Source organism: Pleurodeles waltl, chromosome 7 (assembly GCF_031143425.1).
Source record: "Pleurodeles waltl isolate 20211129_DDA chromosome 7, aPleWal1.hap1.20221129, whole genome shotgun sequence".
Lineage (NCBI taxonomy): Eukaryota > Metazoa > Chordata > Amphibia > Caudata > Salamandridae > Pleurodeles > Pleurodeles waltl.
In genome coordinates this window covers 1,297,008,029-1,297,028,423 of record NC_090446.1, presented here as the reverse complement: position 1 = coordinate 1,297,028,423, position 20,395 = coordinate 1,297,008,029, and the positions used below count along the sequence as shown (strand labels likewise).

The window sequence follows — 20,395 nt, the reverse complement described above, 5'->3', positions numbered from 1 at the left end:
ATGGTAAACCAGTAGGTATTTATCCTCTGGTGTGTAAGTTATTAAAAGGTATTAGGGTGGCCAATCCACCTAAGCCTTGTTATTCCCAACTGTGGGATGTGACTGTTGTCCTATCCTTATTGGACGCATGACCAGACAATCCTGTCTTGTCTTTGAAACCGCTTTCCACTAAATTGACTATGCTGTTATGTTTGGTCCCCTGCCGCAGAGTGTCAGATGTTAGAGCACTGGACCTTGCAGGTAGTTTGTTTCTTCAGATGGTGTTTCTTTTATTATCTCAAAAAGGACAAAATGTGTGTCCAGGTGTATTGACTATCCAGCCTTCCCACATAATGCTAAATTATGTGTAGTAAAATGTTTACAAATATATGAAGAACACACCGAGGCACATAGGACTGATCCTTTTGGCCCTCTTCTGTTGGTTCTTCAGAAACCTTTTTGTACTGTTTCAGCAGCGACCTTGACCTATGTCAGAAGTAAGCATTGATGTATCTAGGTATGAGGCTCATTTGACATGGGGGGTCATGGCATCCAAGGCATCTACATTTGGTTCTAGGTTGAAAGATATTATTTATGCTGCTGATTGGTTTAATATTTCTATGTTTACGATTTTTTTTTATAAACCTTTTGAACATGTTTCTTCTGTTGTGGTTGGTCAGCTTCGAACCAGCATAATCGGAGCCTTCAGTCCTGCCATAGCATAGACAATTTTCTAGCTCTGCGACAAGCATTTTAGACTCTATTAAAGACAAGCAGGCGAGGATTATCCCACCCGTTGGGACAAGTAAACTGTATGTTATCAATGTATTAATTTGCCTTGCATGCATCAGTTGTTTATATTTTCCCGCTCTGTTTGATTCAGTAAGGGTTAAGATGGGATTCATTCTTCCTTTTGTTTTCAGGATCAGAACCGAAGCAAGTTTGAAGCATCTTAGGCCTGCCATTTTCTGGCAACAAGTATTCTGGATACTGGTTGGAGTTCCTTGCAGCTCTTCTTATGGAGTGAAGGTTTGTTGAATTTGGTGTTTCTCCATTGAGTGTCATTTCAATTTTCTTCTGCCTTGTTGGTCTTAATTCACTTATTGTTTGGACTGCTTTTCCGCAAAGAAAGAGGCAGGAAAGATGGTGCCTCTCTAGTTTGTATGCTATACTGGGTCACCATTGGAGGCCTGGTTCAAAGCCTTATTGGAAATGTAGTATATTTTACTATTTTTTTATTGGCTACAATGTTTTTGAGTTGTAAAGAATAAGAAGTATAATCCTTGCCTCTGTGTCCTTAATAGAATCTCAAATTATTTTGGCAAAGCTAGAAAATGTTCTATTCTGCTACACTTTTCTCAAGCTTTTCTTCAGTAAAGTGAACCCCAAAACCCAGTATCAGGCAAGGGTTCCCTGGAGGATCAAAAAAGTTTACCCAATGAGACTCACGGGAGCTCAGGCTACTAGCAATGGCCCATTTGCCGTTTACAATTCTGGACGGCCTCATGTTCGTTTACTCGGCTGAACCTTAATTTATCTTAACGTTGTTTGAGAACCCCAATCAGATCTTGCTAACAACTACTAAGGCGAAAATAATAATGAGTTCAAATTAGAGAGGACACAATTTAAGGTCTTGTTAAAATTCAAGGTATGCTGCAGCAGTTGTTCACGTTGTATAGATGTAATGATCGTCCTCCTTTCATGCTGTAGTCACTACTGTAGTCCGATCTCCACCATACCGCAAAAATATGCAAGTGGGTAGCAAATAAAAAAGCCTGCCTTTCTGTCAGTCACAAGCAGACCGTGAGAAGATCCCAATATCATTCACTCTCACTACCGAGGAGCTTACTCTGTACGGTTCCTCCACTTTCCCTTCTCCCATCAGGATACGTAGGTGACAGCAGCCAAGCATGGTCTGACCACCCCATTAAAGGCAGTCACCTAAAAGTAAGTGACTGGTGATGTACCTCTAACCTTACCCAACCTCTCCCAATAGACAACCGTTCGGTTGACAACTCGACCAAAAGCATGTGGAACGTCACAGCCAATCAACGTATCGGAATTCTGTGTGGTGCGCCAGCATTGGGCGAGGTAAATCAATGCTCCAATCGTAGTTCACCTTGCACATTAGCAGTACCATCCACTTTAAAACGACTCCCGGAATGTGTCTAGTTGCGGGTTTGGTTGTTAGGCGACCCGGAAATTCTAAAATTAAGGACGAATGACATCCGTTGAAATATCAACAACGGATGACGGACATTCGAACTCACAGAGAGCCTGTGTAAGTGGTGGAGGTGCTTTCATTAGATGGAGTTAGTGTGCAGTTGGTGATTGAACGGCTGGTCCATAAATGATGACTGAATAATCTGCTTTTGTTTTGTATCAGATGGATAGGGTCATTGGGTGAAAATGAATGGTAGGAAGTTCGTTCCACTTATCTATTGACGATCGGGCCGAATTTGGGTCAGCACACGGGCAGGAAACACATTTTTCAATGGTTGCTGAAAGTTGTTTCCTGACACTGTTATTCAGTTACATTTATTTATACTGTCTGGGAAATATCAGCCACTTGGGAGTAAAGCGGACCTGTTTCTTTCTGTTTCCATGTTCTACGCTTGGTTATCCCCTTCTTTAGCAATGCTAGTGCGTTGCACAGATTTTACTCACGTGCTTCGACTTGTTTCTCTTAGGAGCTGGGTTTGTTGGGGGGGGGGGGGTCGTATAAAAATGGTTTTAAGTTGTGTTAGAAATTATTGTGCGTACAAATATAGTAGGGAGAGAGTCGGGTGCTGTTGGTCACTTACTTGTGGGTCATGGAGGAGTTGGTGATCATTTGGAGTCGGGCGTACCGGTTGGTAGAATGTGATCAAGTGAGCGTCTACTCGAGTGTGTTTGTGCACTGATATGTCGCGTGAATTTGCAGTACGTAAAGGGTTTTTCATACTTGTTTTTATACTTATTCTTGAAGCTTTTGTCGCACTGATTGCGACATAGTTTTCAACCCTGAAAAACAACACAGAGTTTAGGGGCTAAGTCTTTTACATTTTATTTATTGATAATCTCTTCCACACCCTGTTATTCATGATGTTCTCTATTATTGCTTTGTAGGATTGCTTTTTTATGTATAAAGTATTGCCCCGTTTTCCATTTATCGTAAGATAAAGAATCAGGAATGTTTTATAGAATCCAGTAATGTGACCATCTTCTTTGACAGTATGTATGTGAGTGTAATGCAAAACGATCACACATCAGAAGTCTATGACATCATGGTAAATCTCTTCTCATTGTAATTGTCATTTAACATCTGGGCCAATTGGCAAAGAAACCTATTGGTTCAAGATTGAACTATTGCATTCGTTTTTGTTTTTAAGAACCCTACAATGGCAACTAAAAGTTGTGTCACCCACTCCCGTTTTTCTTTTACGACAAGGCTGATCGGGGTATATTTCAGATTTGTCAGGCAGTCTGTTAGAAGAGTTATCCCAGCCACTACACGATATAGTACACAGCAGCATAGGAAGCCTCTGGTACATCCTAGTTTGTGAAGAATGAACCTTAACTATCTGCTGATTTTTTTGGTTCCACATAAAGTATAGGGGACTCTGACGCTCTTACATCCTTTCTGAGGTGCTGGGCTCCTTTTCACCCCTATGCTTGGAAGATGGTTGTTTTTTATTTTGTAAACGGCGAGTCCCTTTGTCTTATACGTTTCATCGTCGAGGTTGCTCACTACCGATGGAACTGGAACATCTTTCATCTAGAGACTGGACGAAAGAGGGAGTTCTGTCAGCAGACAGCCAGGCAGAGGCACTCTTTGAGCTGCAGAATCCTTGCTCATTCATCAGTGACGGGCGCAGAATAAACCTATATTCCGTACCTGTAAAATGAAGCCGCCTCGTCTAAATCTAAAGTCTAAATGAATTGCACAAATATAATTTGAATAACACATTCATTGCCAATCAAGTTAAAACCAAAACAATGATACTTGGTAACAGTAAAAAGAAAACAGGAAAAAATGTGGTTTAGGCTCCATATATAAATACCTAAAAGGTTGTATGATGGATAAGCTGTCTCCCTGCTCCAATTTATGTATTTAAAAAAAAAAAAAATCCACTGCATCAGCTTTTGCCTTGTGTAGAATTAACAAATAACTTTTGCCTTGTGCAGACTTAACAAAAAATGGTAAACCCCTCATCCGAAGATGTGCCAAAGGGTTATCAGGATAAGGTTTTTAACAGCCATCACACATGGCCAGTCTGTTTCTGTGATAGAATGGCACTTATTCTTGATTTCTTTTTGCAATTTAAACTATTAAGAATATTTTTTTATCTTCCTCAGTGCACAAACTGTGCACAGATACAGCTAGAGTTTGGGTTATTACATCAAGTACTTAATTTAAGACAAATTTGCCACCAATCATATGTATTATTAATAATAATATAGAGAGAGTAATGCAGAATTTAAAGACATGTTTATTTATTGCTTGGGCTTTAACAATTTGTCAAACATGAGTTGCGACCCACAGTTTGGAAAACAGTGATTTAGGCAGCTCTCAAATACAAATACTGTTTCAAAACTATCCATGCCTATATGTTTTGACTACCATTGTGTGACGTGCGATTAGATGTAGCAAATTATCATGGGGTCTTTACCTACATTGCACCTGCCTCCAGAGGCAATAGTACTAAAAGGGTTACTCCCCTGAGGCTGGATTTATAGGACAACTACGATCAGCTAGTTAATAAGGTGATCCATTTAAAGTCGTTTTAAGGCATGGACAAAGTGGGCCCTGGCCCAGACTCCAACCGTTCAGATGGCCCCCTGATAAAACTAGCTCTGTTCTGCAGAGTCTTGCCCAGTCGACCTTGAATAATTCTTAAACAGATTGTGTTAAATACCATTTTCCTTTAATTTACTAAGTGTGTGTGATGTATGGGAGTCTCTTAAAGACACTTTGTAGAGAAAAGTGTGTTTTTTCCACACAATCCAATATCCATAAACGTTTTCTTTTAGATTAAAACAGGAACTCATGTGAGAAATGGGAGGGAGTTACAAAAATTATTTGCAATAATATTAGTGGGCTGCTGCTGTATTATAATATGGAAAACACATATCACTAACCATGAATATTAAATGTAAACACATCTACAGTTTACACCAATGTGTCTGTGGACTGTAAGTGGCCTTCTCAATGAGGGTATGAAAGATCTAAAATTCAGTCATAAATTCAAAGCTGTTCCGAACATGGCCCCCCAAATTACGTTTACCAATGGACCCCTAAAATTCTTAAGATGCTCCTGGATCCATTGGCTTATTGGGAGGTTGGATGGCTTTGGGCAGTTGAATGGTAAGATAAATATGGTGCCGTGAGTATCATGGGTGGGAACTTGGACCAAGCCTGACAATAGTGAATGCATTGTCATCAGTTTAAAAAATAAATTTGTTGTACATAACATTCTGGGAAGACTTAACTATTCTTTGAGTGTTAACAGTAATATTGGGGCGCTCCCATTATTATAATTTTTTTTAGCTCAGTAAATCGCCTCCCGTTTGTGTCCCCCTGTGACATAATCTGTTCCAGTTACCAATAGGTTTACACCTCAATTACACCTTGATCATCTCGATTATCAGGCCTATCCAAAGTGCCAGGTAGCTGATCCTACCTGGCACTTTGGACAGGCCTGATAGTGGTATTTATTCTGATCCTCCCTTGGTTACAACATCAATCTTGACTTCAGCTGCTGCAAGTGCTGCCGATAGGAGCCGCACCAGTAATAAAACTGATAACACAACACACACAGTTCAAGGATTTTCTACCTTGAATATTGCAGGATTGGCCACTAAATTGTTAAATGCAGACTGCCAGTGTGCCTTAAAGGGTAATGACGTGATGTGTTTTCAAGAAACTTGGACAACAACTTGTGAATACATTGATGGCTTTACATCTTGGTTTTTCTCCTGCGATCCAGTGAATTTGGGATGAGATAAAGGAGGTTTGATTATTTTGGTATCCCTCACATTCCCTGACAGGATAGCATGGGTAATCATGTCTCCTCCCTGTCAAATAATTTTGTTTTAGTTGTTGCCCGTGTAAATGATTATCAGTGTATTTTTATTATAATTTTAATTCGAACAATCTTGATATTGTCAGTTCTGTAGACAAGGATCTTGAATGGTCATTTTTCTTTTATTTGTATGGAAGATTTCAATGCACGTCACTGCCAATCATTTGCTATCGGGTCATGTAGACTAATAGGCCCAGAAGAGGATTCCCTAAAGCATGTTTGTCACACTCCTTATGGTGATGCTCTTAATTTACTTCTAATGAAAATTCACTTGCATTTTGTTTTTGACTCTTGGTCTGTGGATCCAATATTAAGCCCCAGATATATCAACAGAGGGTGCTCGATTTTATACTGTTTACACATGATCTCCAGCGCTGGATACATGACTACATAGTCACAGATAATGCTTATAGCAACCACAACTCTTTAGCAATTGCTGTTAAAAGCCCTCTATGTGTTAAGATGCAGGTTGAGGAAATCCAGTGACGTTGATCAGTACTCAAAATAGGGGTTCACTAGTGAGTTGGGACAAACGTGACGAGGATACAATTCTCTCTGGCATTGTCGGTGCTAACTACACTGACTTCTTAATGTATCTAGCTGAGAATGGTGACACTGGAGAAATAAATGTTAGCTTTGGTACAATGTTTGGTAGAGCTAGAAATGTATACCCCATCCTGTTTAGGCCAAACAAGAAGAAATAACTGTTCAAAGACATGGCAATTTATTTAGATAATTGGAAACTGTTCCTATAGACCCTGATATTGTGCTAGGATATAGGTGGCGATACAAAAGAGCAATATTGGGGCGCTCCCATTATGCCTTGAGACCCTACCGGGTGAGTAGTGTGCTTAAGAAATTTGTTTGATTGATTGATCGATTGATTTTGGGAGATTGTTAATCGGCAATATTTTCATTTCTCTCCCGACATAGGCCTCAAGACTGTGATCACTCCTGATGATTATTATGTACATTAATAAAGTGCATAGCTTTGTCAAAGGGTTTTCCCAAAGGTTTTGAAGTAGAAGGATGAGGAAAGCCACGTCTTTAAGCGTTTCCTAAACTTATTTATAGATTTACAGATCATTTGTGAGACAGGCAAAGAATTGCACAGTTTGGGGCCCAGATAAGAGAAGTATCGACCACCTACCATCTCCTTGAAAAACCTAGGGACAACTGTAGTAAACCAACTGCAAGGTTTGGTTTACTAGAGTAGAGATACCGATTGGGACAATATGGCAATACCAGTGACTTAAAGTAAAGCAGTCCAGAATTAGACAAAGCTTTAAAAATATAGCATAATGCCTTAAATTGGACTCACTTACTGGCTGGGAGGCAGTGTAGGTTCCAACAAATTTTAAAGATGGAGGAATGCTTTAGACGATGATATAGCAACAGGGCTGCCACATTCTGAATTATTTGTAATTGCAGCTTTTGATGTCCCCTGTTTAAGAATGTTAGTGTAATCAAGCCTAGAGACGATCGATACCAGTACTACTACCCTTCCCTTTGGACTGAAACAGGAAGGAGCCAAATAAGTTTTCTTAGCCATCTCAGGATGTCGAAACAGGTAGAGGAGGCAACCTTGGTGATTTGTTGGTCCATCATGAGCTTGTCATCTAACCAGAAGCCCAAGTACTTAATTACCCCGTCTCCCCCCTCCCCGATCGCCATGCCAGGAGTGTGGCCTCAAAAATACGGTTGATTACTGACCAGTAGGATTTCTGACATGTTTCCATTTAACCTTAGGGAATTGTTGTTCATCCAAATCAGCACTTTAGTAAGGCAGGGGTTAAGAGTAGCTAAACTACAATGTTTATTGGAAAATACAGATACAATGATTTGATTGTCATCCGCATAACAAAACGGTGTAAGTCTGCAACCTTCCACTATGTCTGTCAAAGGTCACACATAGTTGTAAAACAGCCCCGGGAATAGTGTGTATGAGCCAGAGTTACGTCATTTAGCACAGGCCTGGAATGAACAGTCTTGCAGAATGGAACTTAACCAGGGTGGGCCAGACCTTGGATACCCAAATCCTCCAGCCTTTGAAGAAGCCCCTGGTGAGCGACAGTATCAAAGGCCACACATAATCAGATCCACTGTACTGCTCCTATCGATCTGCATTCTAAGCTGTTTAGTGATACCCACCAAAGGTTGATTCCATGCTATATCGAGACCCCAGTCCTGATTACGAAGGGTGAAGGAGGTCATTAGTATCCAAGAAGGCTGAAAGTTGTTGATTTAACATGCTTTCAATAATTTAAGCAAACAGTGCCTGAAGCGAAATGAGCAGATTAACTGGCACAGTTGAGGAAGTCAGGATGAGGTTTCTTGAGCAAGGGTATCACCATAGCATGTTTCCAAGACTTGGGAACTAAGCCCACCATTAGCAAGGAACTGAGAAAAGTAATCACAGTAGAAAGGAGCTGGGGACAAGTTTGCTAAAAAACGCAGGAGGTAGAGGATCTAGTGGTGAACCTTAGTTAATATAATTCATTAGGGAAACATACACAGAATGTTTAAGGGGGACAGAAGTCCTCAAAGAGCACGTAGAGGAAATTAGAGAGTTGACAGTGCTTCTCTTATGGGAAGGGTGGAAAAGAGGCATGAAGATAAGTCACTTTTTTTTACAGAAAACATGCCAAGTCATTACACTGGATCTGCAAAAGTATGGGGCTGGAGAAACAATGGCAGGATCTGGTAGAGATTTGGCAATTTTAAATAGCATTTTATGGCGATTCTGAGCAAACGTAATTGGATTAGACATTTTACCAAGCTATATTCTGACACAGCCCAACAGCCGAAGATATTTGGTACTCAGCCGTAGCATGGCGACCCTTCTCTTCTAGGTCTCTCTTCTTTCTGTGGCCCAGAAATAGCGCTAGAAAATGTTGTAGAAACAGTAAACAGATTTACCAGTAGTTGGGCCCACAGGCCAGATGGAGGCCCTGTCGATCTTCTTAAAGAGAATAGGTCCCTTTGGCCCGCCTTCTGACTAAGGTACTGAAGGCCATCATGTGTACTGGCCCTTCCAAGATGTGGTCACATGCGATCATTGCACCAGTCTCTAAAGAGGGATGCAAAGGGGATCTCCAATGGTATCACCTGATATCATTAATTAATTCCACAGCAAAAATAATGGGCAGGATTTTATTAGAGCGCTTACAAACTTGAGCCCAGGATAACAACATCCCTTCTGATCTACAATTTAGTTTTTGCGCTGGCCTCATGATTGAGCAGTGCCTCAACCTCTTATTTTTGACAAATAAATACACAGAGGCTATGAAGGAAATGCTATACTTGGCCTTTGTGGATCTAAGTTCAGCATTAGATTCTGTAAATTGATCTAAACTGTAGAACATCATGACCGAACTAAGGGTGGAATCAAACATTATCCGCTTTCGGAGGGACTTCCATTCTGAGGTGACTGCTAGTGTCAGGTATGGACGAGGTGGGGAGACCACACAGGCGTTTAGATTAGAAAGAGGTTTGTGCCAGGACATAGTCCTGGCACCTTTTTCTTTGTAATCGCTATATAAATGGTTTGGACAAATATCTGCTCAGTTATAATTATGATTTTCCACGGGTGGGAGAGTGTCCTGTTCCGGCATTGTTATACGCCTATGACAGCCCTTCTTGCTAGGACCACAATTGGCCTGCAGTGTTGCTATATAAATGGTTTGGACAAATGTCTGCTCAGTTATAATTATGATTTTCCACGGGTGGGAGAGTGTCCTGCTCCGGCATTGTTATACGCCTATGACAGCCCTTCTTGCTAGGACCACAATTGGCCTGCAGTGTTGCTATATAAATGGTTTGGACAAATGTCTGCTCAGTTATAATTATGATTTTCCACGGGTGGGAGAGTGTCCTGCTCCGGCATTGTTATACGCCTATGACAGCCCTTCTTGCTAGGACCGCAATTGGCCTTCAGACACTGCTAGACTAGTTGTGTTTATTTATGGCTGATTTAGATCAGAAGGTTAATCAGGGTAAGACACATCATGATTTATGGACCCCAGAAGAAGTGACTTCCTTTAATATCAACAATAAGAAAATTAGTGCTGCGCTCGTTCATGCATTTGGGAGTTCTATTTGATGACCGTATCAGTTGGAGTCCATTGAGTATGGCCAAAGCTGCGGCCCCAGCAAACAGTGCTGAGGCTGTTTTCAGTTTTGCTTCCAGACTTTGTGACAAACCAGCTAGAATGCTTCTGGCGGTAAATAACGCAAAATGCTGCTCAATTGCTATTTATGGGGCCGGCTTGTGGGGCATTAGAGACTATCCATCTATACAGAAGGCTGATAATGGCTTCATAAGAAGATTGTTGGCAGCTCTGACAACTACTGTTACTTATATTTATCATACAGAAGTGGGGCTTGACTACATCACCGATTTGATCAATCTCCAGCAGTTGCTATTATGGTTAAAGGAATGGAGTAAAAAGGAAACCTTTTTCAACTGATGAGTTTTAGCTGGCATTCTAAAATTTGACAAAGTCTTAATGAGTACATAGCTGTCGTATATTTATAAAATCAGTTGTACTTTAAACTTACCTGATTTTTTTTTTTTAAAGTAAACCAGAGACTTTCCACAAATTATTCTAAATCTCTGAAGCCATTTTGCATATCTAATTGTATGGCTAAGAGACTGCATAGTCTATATGGGAAATCCACAGCCTCAAATTATAATGTGATTTGTACTTCTCCTGGTATTGAACCATACCTTATCTGGTTATGAACAAGAGCTAAAGATTATTGATGACAAGGCTGAGGTAGAACACTGAACACTTTTTGTAGCCTTTCCAGTTCAAGGTACTTATTTCAAGAACATTTCGGTTTGCCATTGGGATTGTTCCTCTGCACAAAACACTGTGCAGTTTTTGCTGTTTTGCTAATTTTATTCCGCACTGAGGAAATTTTTATTTATTGGCAGTTATAAGCCAAGCTAATTTTAGGCAATGTAGGAGTGCAATGGTCTTTTTACAATCTCTTTTGCCACACACAATGTCTTATGTAGCAAGTTATATGCAAAATGCTATATGTCGGAGAGGAATCTTGCAATGCTGAATCAATTTGGAAAGAAATGTTCTAATCATGGAATGTTTTAACTGTCTACGTTTTGTGTACATGAATTAAGTTATGTTGTTCATGTATGTTGTTGAATGTGTTTTCTATTGGATTGTGCATATGTCACTTTTATGGTCGTTTATTTGATCGAATAAAAAATAAGACACAGCTAATATATGCATTTGTTCATGTTTTTCTTCGCAAAATAACAGACAGGACCCCAAAACTTGATGTAGAACTTTAGCAAAGCATTTGCAACTGGCCTTCACAATCATCAAGTGGTATATGTTACTAGCAAAGGAATAGTGAAAACAGACACCACCGGAAGTGATCCCCTGAGCTTGAATCAAATTATGCAAATTGAAAGCTCTCAGGGGAGCAATTCTCACACTTTTGACTTCAGGGGACCCTATCACCACTGGAAACCGGGGACACCAGCCTAAGCAATTTCTTTTTTTTTTTTTTTAAACTTAATTTTATCTTTTTGCAATTACACAAATAACAGATCTCACATCATTTATGTGGAGAAACATACAACACACATGTAACGTCAATACAAGGTGAGCCAGTTAATGCATAGCAGAGTCCACAGTAGCTGCCAACATTGGGAGGAGCAGGGAACAATGTGAGTAGAGTTGAGACATCAGAGGAGACAGAGAATCAGTTATGCGTGAAGTAGAGTTATCAATCCGGCCCACCATAGGGGAGGGAGGCAAACATGGGTAAATATGCCTGCATATCTGAGCCTTCCTGCAATGCAACATCATTTGGTCAAGAAGAGGTTGGTAGTAGGGATGCGTACACCTCGCTAGTAGTGTCGCAATAAATTAGCTGGTAACCCAGTCACTCATAATTGGACATTGTTTGCTACCCTCATTAGGCCCCATTAACCTACCAGTCTCTCTCTTAGCTAGTTACAACGCTATTGATGTGAGTCTGTGTATCCCTGGGGTATCTCAGCTACATATCCCAGAAGGGCAAACAATGGGGCAGGCGTAATGGATATGTCCACCATCATGGATAGTCGTGTGAACGCGGCTCTCCAATATGTGCTGATGCAATCACAGTTCCATGTCGTGTGGGCGGAGTCGGCATATGGAGGCCTTACACTTTGGGCATAGCGAGGGACGAGAAGCATCCCACTTGGCCAGTGCACTGGGTGGGAGGTAAGTACGTCTAAGAAATGTGTAATGTATCAATTTATGTTTATGGTTGGGGGAGATCAGTTTAGTCTGAGTGCAACAAAAAATCCATACCTTGTCTTACATTTGAAGACCCAAATCCCATTTGTCCCGCAGTCTGGAGTCGCAGGTAGGCAGTAATTCAATCGATGGGCGGTATAGTTACGACAATAGTTGGCTACCCTCATGATCAGCTGTCAGCAAGGTCAAAGGAGAGAAATCATCTGGGGAGAGGAGGTAGGTAGGGCTCTGGGCCTGCAGAGTGCTGTGTATGCGTCGTAGGGCGAAATGATCTAGCAGTGTGGCATCCGCAAATCTGTGATCGTCGCCATGTGTCAGAGGGTGCCCCTCTGGAAATAAGTCCTTGAATGTATGAAGTTTGTGGTGAAAAAATATCTGTTGTACCAATTTATCCTGTATAGGGGGAGCTAGTGGTTGGTGGGCAGAGTGGAGTGCTGCAGAATAAAGGAGATTTCCCCCAAGCATACAAAAGAGTCACTGCCACGTCCCACAGGTGATAGAAAGGGGCTGAATGTCCACGGGATCCATCGCGATACCAGTCAGGAGTATGAAAGCTGAAGGTATGGGGGACGCTTGATCCCTCTCCAGAACGGCATAGGAAAGGTGAGCGTCTGGATGATACCAGTGGTGTGAGTACTGACACTGAACTGCGAGGTAATAAAGTTGTAAATGGGGAACTATAAATCCACCTTTGTCGTATGGTAGCACCAGTGTCTTCCTACCAACCCTAGGCCACCACCCTGCCCAGATCAATCGCAGCAGTAAAGTTTTGATGATTTGAAAAGAAGGCATCTGCGAAGGGGATCAGAATTTGCAAAACAGGTAAAAGAACAGGTGGAGGACTACCATCTTGATGGCTATGCGTCCAGCCATAGAAAGTTGAAGGCGGCACCATCGCTGTATCTGAGAAGTTAGTTGATCGGTTGCAGGGCCATAGTTCAGTCTAATTATTTGTTACTGTCCCTGTGCACCCAGACACCTAGGTAACGAATAGGGCCTGCATTCCACTGCAGTGGATAAGAGATAGGAAACTGATTGATGGAATCAGTAGGGGGGGACAATTACGTTTTACCCCAATCATTACAGAGACCTGAATGCTTGTCAAACCTAGTAACCTCCTGTATGAGGGGCCTTGTGTTTACTTTGGGGTGCCTGACAAAAAGCAAAATATCAGCAGCATACAAGGAGAGGAGAAATGGACCCGTGTGGAACTGTAGACCGCTATGAAGGTGTTTTTCACGGAGATGGTGAACTAGGGGGTCCATAGCCAAGATGAAAAGAATGGGTGGTAGGGAACATCCCTGTCTGGTCCCCCTCCTGATGTCAAAGGAGGCGGTGATGGAACCATTGGCCCGTATGCATGTCTGTTGCTGTGTATACAAAAGTCGAATCGGCGATATGTAAACACGGAGAAGGCCCAACTTGTGCAGCATGGCCATCAGGAAGGGCCTTTCAGTGGAATAGAGCGCCTTTGCGGCATCGAGGAGTGCGAGTCCTGCAGGTACCTCCAGTGAGATTCTATGAAGCACAGCAAAAATAGTGCACAGGTTATGAGACTTGAAATGTCCGGGTACAAAGCCTGACTGTAATGGGGATATGATCTGGTCAAGCAGCAGGGAGAAGCTTGTGGCCAGTATTTTTGCAAGTATATTAGTGTCAAAGTTAATCAGTGATAGCGGGCAATATGACGCACAGTGTCGGGGGGTACTTGCCAGGTTTAAGAAGTAACATTATGACTGCTTCGCGCAGGGTAGAAGGGAAACAGCCAGTCTCCAAGGACTCCGTATACATCTCTAGGAGCTGAGAGGCAAGTATTTGTTTACACATTTTATAGAAAGAGCCCATAAGGCCATAGAATCCAGGGGCTTTTGAGCTTGCCAGGGCATCTATCGCTTGAATAATCTGTTCACAAGCAAAGGATTCACTGAGCAATTGTTGTGGGCGCGACAGCCAGACCATGGCAATCTCCCGTAGGTACTCGGTAATAGCTGGCTCATCGTGAGACACCCATGTGGTGTATAATTTAGTATAATATTGGACTTGTTCCTGTAGGATCTCATTATTATCAGTGAGCTAAGCCCCGGAATTGTCCATGAGCTCAGGAATATATGAGCTGCCTTTGGGGGTGGGGCTGTAAAAGTCAGGCCAAAGTACGGCCCGGCCTCTCCCTGTAGTGTGGAGCTTTTACATACTTTCTGAGAAACAGAACCTCACGTTCTGCAGTTTCCCTGAACTTCTCAAAAAGCAAATGTCATTAAGCCAACTTAGGACATTTGCATGAGACGGAGATAGGGTCATTAACGATTTGGATGGCAGCTTCAATACGAGTGAGCTTGTGTCGAATTGCTCTCAGGACACCGGAGTGCTTGGAAATGACATTCCCTAATACAAACTTTAAAGGCTTCCCAGAGGACCGCCTGCGTCGTAACTGAGCCCTTATTTAGTTCAAAGTAGTCTATGATGGAGGTGCGTAACTGCACAAAATGCCACATCCAGCAGTGCCGAGCATGGGAAGCACCAGCAGTGCTTGCGGGCCTCCACTATATGGAAGCCGAACCACTAAGCGCAAAGGTGAGTGATCCGAAAACATACGAGGGAGGTTGGTGAGCCCGAGCAGCCCAGGACTAACGGCTTCAGGCTTACTCATGGTCCCTGTCACCACAGGGCCGCCGAGGCAGGCCAGGCCGCAGGCTGAGCAACCAGCCACTGGTGCCTGGTTGCGGGTTGCCCAAACGCCGGAGTCCGGTCAGCATACTCCGACGTTCTGGGGGTTCGTTTTCCCAGGATCGGTGCAGCAATGCCGTGGGCATTTGGTGGTGGAGCTTCACAGTCGTTCACCCATCTTGGTCGTCAGCATAGCCACGCCCCAAGCAATTTCTAATATTTGACCCTCAAAACAATACACAAAACTTCAGAAACAAATATAGTTCGAGCAACTACATAAATTATGTAATTCACAAAAAACTACAAACATCAACATTTTCATTCTATTGGAAAGGTTGGAGCTTTTCAAAATGTGGTTTTATTTCTAACAGATGAAGGCATATGATAGACTCTAGCACATCACTTTGTATTTATTGCGTTTAACGCGTTCTCACTTTTTGCCCACACATACCAGTTCTTGATTTGAAGCCACCAATTATCCATACTAAATTTCATTTACTGAAGTTGCGCTTGTACCACAAATCAAGCTTAGGATACTAACTTATTTTTTTGCCTTCAATTTCAAAATCTTTCACATTTACAGTGCATTTTCATATTTTTAATTTTGCATTTTGCTTTTTCATGTATATTTACTTTATTAGTCTTTGATTATTGTTTTAATTTTGTAAACAGTCATCGACCCCTGAGGAGGCTTCACGGAATACCACAGGTTAAAAAAACACTGTTTTAGGGGGCCACGTGTCTCTCGAGTATCTAAATCTTGTGACCCTTTGGGACCCTGCCAAGAAGTTAAAAATTCCAATGGTTCTTGTGTAATTAATATCCCAATCTCTAGATTACAATTGCTTGATGCTTTAGTAAAATCCTTGCTTTTAGATTTTCATTGGTTAGTTAATGATGTCCCACACTGATGATTACACTTGATCTGTAGGATAATAATGTATGTAGATCAGCATGTGATTTAGAGATCAGAGGGTCAAGGAGTGATTGTAGTGGTACCACGGCTACCCATCTGACATCCAGCCGTTTATTTTAATAGTGTCTCATATATGGATTTTTCCAGTTTTTTTTATGTGCTCGTTTTTGGCAGCTATGGGAACTTTCCAGAGGGAACTTACCATAGAACCATATACCTTTAATTAGATTATCATTGGGCCACTTATTGTTGGATGTTAGTCTGGAAGTCACTAGTTTCCTTGGTTGACATAATGACTAACTCTGTAAATTGTCATTGGGTGGTAGGTTTATAATGCCTATATCTGTTTAACCCCTTAAATGCGGGCGACGGGCACTGGCCCACGCCCGCACTACCCCCCCTGGTGCGGGTCACGACCAGTGGCCGACACCAGGGAGGGTGTTAATAAATCCTCGGGTGCGTTGCACCCGAGGATTTTTTTTTGTACTTTTCTCGGGAGACACGGAAGCTTCCGTGTCTCCGCCTCCACCCCCCACCCGCCCCTTTGTGACGCGCGCTGACGTTACAAAGTTGTTTTCCCCATCAAAGCAGGAAGCAGCCTTGCGGCCGCTTCCTGCTTCAATGGGGAAAACGGCCTTCCCCACGTTCGGGAAGGCCTCGTAAGAAAGGGGAGAGTCTCCCCTTTCTTACGAGGCCTTCCTGAAAGTGTTTCCTGGCTCCCGGTCGCAGCTCAGCTGCGATCGGGGGCCAGGAAACACTACTAGACGCCAGGGATTTCACTTTGGGGGGGCGGCATCCTCGGAAAACGGGCCGCCCCCCTCCCCCGGGGCATATTTTTAATTTAAAAAAAAGGTAGGTGCCCCCTGGGGGGGGGGGGGGGGGGCGCAATCGCGCCCCCCCAGGAGATATTTTTTTTCCCCCCCAAAAATAAAATACAAAAATAAAATAAAATGACAGGGGGTCGCCCATGGGCAGGGTGACCCCCTGTGGGGGCAATATTTTTTTTTAGATGTTGTAGGGTTTACCTGGGGGCCATTTTGGCCCCCAAGGAAACCATACAACAACTAAAAAAAATAGATCTATATATAGATCTCTCATATATATATATATATATATATATATATCATCTATGTAGATAATTATATAGATCTACCTCTATATATATATATATATATATATATCTATCAATCAAAGAGATTTATAAAGCGCGCTACTCACCCGTGAGGGTCTCAAGGCGCTGGGGGGGGATGGGGGGAGGGAAATGGGCTGGGAGGTTCATTGTTCGAAAAGCCAGGTTTTGAGGCCCTTCCAGAAAAGAAGTAGGTTTTGGGTCTTGCGAAGGTGGGTTGTGAGGGCGTTCCAGGTTTTGGGTGCAAGGTAGGAGAAGGATCTACCCCCGGTGGTGGTGTGTTTGATGCGGGGGACAGAGGCGCGAGAGAGGTCAGCTGAGCGGACGTTTCGTCTGGGGGTGTGGAAGGTGACTCTCGTTGAGGTAGGCAGGGCCTGTGTTGTGGAGTGATTTGTGTGCGAGGATGAGGATCTTGAAGGTGATCCTTTTGTCAATGGGGAGCCAGTGGAGGGATTTGAGGTGTGGAGAGATGTGTTCGTGTCGGGGGAGGTCGAGGATGAGTCGTGCTGCTGAGTTCTGGATGCGTGTAGTTTGCGCTTGAGTTTTAGAGTGGTGCCGGCGTAGAGGGCGTTTCCATAATCAAGCCTGCTGCTGATGAGTGCGTGAGTGACAGTTTTTCTGGTCTCTGTGGGGATCCATTTGAATGTTTTTCAGTACACGGAGTGTGTTGAAGCATGAGGAGGTGAGAGCGTTGATTTGTTGGGTCATCGAGAGGGAGGAGTCTAGGATGATGCTGAGGTTGCGTGCGTGGTTGGCGGGGGTGGGTGCAGGGCATAGCGTGGTGGGCCACCATGAGGGGTCCCAGGTGTTTTTGTGTGGGCCAAAGACGATTATTTAGGTTTTGCTTGAGTTGAGTTTCAGGTGGTTGGCTGTCATATATATATCAGGGATGTGGAATTCCTATCGCCCGACGCCCGGGACATCTTGTTTGGGGTCAAGGGCTACAAGTTTTTATGTTTACTTTGTCCTTGGGACAAGTAGGCCCAACCCCCTGCAGCACAAACCCTTTGGCTGCTTGATTACAGAGAGTGGAACTCTGCAGTTGAGTTAATGTGTTTCCAAAAGTTAATGCTGTTCGAACTTGTATTTATGGTTCATTATTTGAAAGTCTTCATTATTAGGGTGAGTGCTGTAAATAAATGTTTTAAGGTCACACTTCACTACTGACGTTGGTTCCAGTACAAAAAAAAAAAAACGTGTATACACATGTTTGAAAAGTTTAGGCTATGAGGCTAAGTTTAATGCTCCCAGAATGCTCTCTGATTATATGCAAATGAAGTGTCATTTAGTAAAATGTGTTGATGCATGATAGTATTTCCCAAAAATATTTCTAATGGAAAATCAGTGTAACCATTTTCAACACGATTATGGGAAGCATGAAAATAAACAAACACTGACAAAGCCAACTGATCTGACATATTTTTATAAGTCTTTTAGTTTCATCAATGCGTGTCTTGTTTTGACATGGCTTTTGTAACACTTTATTGTTGTGGGAGCTACCAGGCCCTCAACATTGTAACAAACACTGGCAAACCCCCCCAAAAAAGTTTTTGAACTCTCTAAAAGCACACCAGTGGCATAACAAAGGCCCCGCAGCCGCCCTCCAGGGGGCCCCTTCAGCACAGCACCTGCCCTGAGTGAGTCTGGAGAGGGGGCTCCTCCATGTTCTTTACAAAGGGGCACCCTCCAGTTTAGTTACGTCACTGATTGCCACTGTAGTTCCTGACACTGAACAAAACTACTTTGTGTGGCAATATGCTCCTTGTGGAAGAGCAGAATGCGATCACTCACAGTAAAGCCGGCCGAAAGAGAGAGAAATAGAAGTTTAATAAAAACAAAATGTCTTTGTTAACACCAAACCTAATTAGGGACCAAGACCCACATGTTGGTAGCTTTTTGCATGTCGCAAACAGCGACTTTCGCTGTTTGCGACATGCAAAAAGCACACTGCGATGCACAAACCCAGTTTTGCGATTCGGTAACCTGGTTACCGAATCGCAAAACGGGTTTGCGACTCGCAATTAGTAAGGGGTGTTCCCTTCCTAATTGCGACTCGCAGTGCAATGTAGGATTGTTTTGTGACCGCGAACGCGGGTGCAAACCAATCGCAGTTTGCACCCATTTCAAATGGGTGCTAACACTTTCGCAAAAGGGAAGGGATCCACATGGGACCCCTTCCACATTGTGAATGTCACTGTAAACATTTTTTCAGAGCAGGCAGTGGTCCTGTGGACCACTGCCTGCTCTGAAAAAATGAAACGAAAACGTTTCATTTTTCATTTTTGTTATGCATCTCGTTTTCCTTTAAGGAAAACGGGCTGCATTAAAAAAAAAAAAAAAAAAAAAATGCTTTATTGAAAAGCAGTCACAGACATCGTGGTCTGCTGTCTCCAGCAGGCCACCATCCCTGTGAGGGCCGCCATTCGCGAGGGGGTCGCAAATTGCGACCCACCTCATGATTATTCATGAGGTGGGCATTTGCGAAGCCCTTGCGAATCACAGATGGTGTCAGGGACACCATCCTACATTCGGATTTGCGACTCGCAATTTGCAGGTCGCAAATCTGAACCTACCTACATGTGGCCCCAAATTCTTAAAGAAAGTCACAAAAGTGCACCCATGGTATATGTTGTACCCTGTAAAATATTTGTGAACTGTATTTTAGCATGGGTAAATACGATGTGTAGATTTGCTCATGAAAAAATCTATTGAGCATTTGCAAGTTCATTTTCCCTCCAGCCACTTTCTTCCCAACCCTGGAAGAAGTTCTAATTCTGCCATTGTCAGGAGTAAATGTCCAACCTTTCTTATTATGGGAAAATATTAGAGAGAAGCTGGTAAAAATCTTTAAAACATGCAGGTTAGTAGGTTTGCAGACTCAAAGGCATTCCAGCCCTAGAACTATTGCTTACTGCTTCCTCCAGCCCCAGTATGCAGATCTGCAGAAAGGTGGCAAAATAAGGAAATTGTTACAGTAGGGATTGAAACTGCAAGTATTTAAGCCCTACTATGGTAGTAGCCCTGACATAATCAGAGAGGCTATTATCAGAGCACTTACATAATGAGATTGCTGCCATAATTTGTCGCCACACTACATGGCACCAAAGGGACAAGTAGATCTTTTTACAGGACAAGTAGATTTGAGAAGCAACCTGTCCACTGGACAAGTAGATATTTTAATAAATTCCACACCCCTGATATATATATATATCACTTTTGTCAAAATGTGTGTGGTTTCCCTGGGGGGAAAAGGGTCCGACTTGTCTAGTGGCAGTTTTAGTGCCATTAAGAAGCGCAGAAGGTTTATATGCCTACTGCAAAGAGCAAATCTGTATTTTATTTAAATAGCTGAGTACATTAGTAAAGT

The 20,395-nt window shown here is 42.7% G+C and overlaps 2 protein-coding genes across 5 annotated transcripts in view; one reads left to right on the top strand and one right to left on the bottom strand.

The window, feature by feature from the left end:
- The window catches only part of CCDC106 (coiled-coil domain containing 106), a 289,790-nt gene extending 287,836 nt beyond the window's left edge, over positions 1-1,954 (bottom strand). For both annotated transcript variants that reach the window (XM_069200552.1, XM_069200554.1), the window contains exon 1: positions 1,829-1,954. The gene's annotated coding sequence lies outside the window, so the exon portion shown is untranslated. The remainder of the gene's footprint in view (positions 1-1,828) is intronic.
- A 183-nt stretch (positions 1,955-2,137) lies between these two features.
- Positions 2,138-20,395, top strand: part of LOC138246202 (uncharacterized) — a 36,801-nt gene continuing 18,543 nt past the window's right edge. For 2 of the 3 annotated variants that reach the window (XR_011194240.1, XM_069200544.1), the window contains exon 1: positions 2,138-2,260. The gene's annotated coding sequence lies outside the window, so the exon portion shown is untranslated. Of the gene's footprint in view, positions 2,261-2,691; positions 2,850-20,395 lie in introns of those variants that run through there. The other variant, XM_069200546.1, reaches the window with a different exon arrangement.